Here is a 2,325-nt window from a genome sequence, read left to right on the forward strand (position 1 = left end):
GAATAGCTCTTAATAAAATTGAATAGAAAGCCAATCCACTACACCAAAATATGTTTGTTTACAGAAAAGATGTTGGAACCACAGAATGCCTTACCTCCCTCCTGGATCAAATCAATGACAAACCTGCAATCCATATTTTTCTAGACTTAGAAAAAGCCTTAGAGTTAGCCAGTGCTCCAGGTACATTGTGCTGCCTTGTGGATAAGGAAATCAAAGGACACGCTGTTGCCTTTGCCAAAGAAAGCCTGCTTAACCGAGAAGCTAAAGTCAAACTCCACGGAAAAACATCAACCTCAAAGAGGCAGGAAAATGGAACTCCGCAGGGAGGAATACAAAGCCCCTTCCTCTTCAACTCTCTCATGGAACAATTCATAAAGCTCAAGTTACCAAAAGCCAAATTGCTTAACTATGCAGACGACTTTGTGGTCATCATCAATGGCAGAGGCGCAAGGAACCATGCACAAAAATGCCTAGATATTATCAGCAGGGAAGCAGAACGCATAGCAGTGAAAATAAACAGCATTAAACCAAAGCAAATGCCGTTAAAATGAGAACTCAAGACATCAGACTCGCAATACAAGGACTTAAAATTGAGTGGGTTACCTCGTTTCAATACCCAGGAGTCATAATAGATAGCCAGTTGAAATTCCCTCAAGAAATTGAATATGTTCAGCATCGTTGTAAAGCCAGAAACTCGGTTTTGCGCTCCCTGACAAGTCTTAGAGATGTTGCATCTCTACCAGTACTCAAAATGTACTACGTTCAAGCAGTTAGGTCACGCATCGACTATGCTGCTCCTGCTGTTACATCCCTCAGTGATAACCAATGGGAGAAATTGGAAGTGTCTCAAAATGATGCTCTCAGAACAGTGCTGGGAGCACCTATATGGACGCGTCGAGAGAATCTAAGAATGGAAACCAACTTACCAGCATTAGAAAACAGGATCAAAAAAAGGATAGCCACCATAACAGCAAAATTTGTTGGAACCACCGCCAGACTGTCAATCAAAGACAGTATACACAGATAGCTTCAGAGAAACCTTCCATATAGAACAAGTGCATGGACGGATAATCTGGTCAAGATTCTAGAGAAAATGGACTTGAAATGGACCATTAAAAACAAATGGGAAGAGAGACCATATCAACACTTTCGGTAGCCTCCTCTATTGGAAGAATCGAGTCTAAAGAAAATCATTGAAGGATAACCAGTAAATAATCAGCATGTGAATCGCAGAGGTTCAAAGCAGTCATAGAACAACAAATGGAAACCATCTCAAGACCTGCAACGACTCACATCTTCACAGACAGATCAGTTGATCAAGAAAGAGGTTCTGCAGGTGCAGCAGTTTACACTACTAACCATGAAGCTTACTGGAGCATGAATAGTGGGTTCTCAAAATTGCAGGCAGAACTATATGCCCTAAAGGCAGGCCATAAACTATACAATTGAGAATAATTTACATGATGTCATCATTCATACCGACTCTAAATCTTCGCTCCAGGCATTGTTATGCAGTGAATACAGAGATAATATACAACTCCTCACAGAAATCCAACATATAGGAAAAGAAGCCCATAATCTAGGGCTGTCAATCACCCTAAATTGGATACCAAGTCACATTGGCATAGATTGTAATGAAAAGGCAGACTCACTAGCAAAAACTGCAACTGCTCTACCTGTTGTACAGGTTCAAATACCTTCAAGTTTTTCACAGATTAAGGAGCAAATCAAGAAGAAAATACTCCCCACAATCAAAAGTCGCCACAGGGCCAAAATAGCGGAAGGAAGATCCACTGCGATATGGTACGAATAAGCCAATTGGTGCTACTCTTTCAAGCCTGACAAAAAGATATCCAGAGACATTGCAGTAGCCATACAAAGACTCAGACTTGGTTACAAGTGCTGCTGGGAGGAAATAAACCCAATAGTTAAAGAGTGTCATATCTGTGAAACAGACGCAGAGGCGCCACTATTATACTACTTACTGGAATGTGAAGCTATTGAAGCCCTGCACATTAATCTCAACATTAATCCAATGACAGCAGCTGCATTAGATGCACATTCCATCGCGGCTGCAATGATTAGAAAAGCTATTAAAGATATGGACTCACTAGTGAACATTCTGCACCTACATCCGCCACCAAGATAATGTTATTAAAACCAGATTAAAACAGAAGCGAAAAAGAAACAGGGAAAAGGGAGGAAACCCCACCTCCATTTAATATTTTGTCCCAAATATCAGAGTAACAAGGTTATCGCAAATAACCGAACTCAATTACGAGCTCACCATAGCCCGTGATACATGGACATTTCGTTCTGAGTAGC

Source organism: Procambarus clarkii, chromosome 21 (genome assembly GCF_040958095.1).
Source record: "Procambarus clarkii isolate CNS0578487 chromosome 21, FALCON_Pclarkii_2.0, whole genome shotgun sequence".
NCBI lineage: Eukaryota > Metazoa > Arthropoda > Malacostraca > Decapoda > Cambaridae > Procambarus > Procambarus clarkii.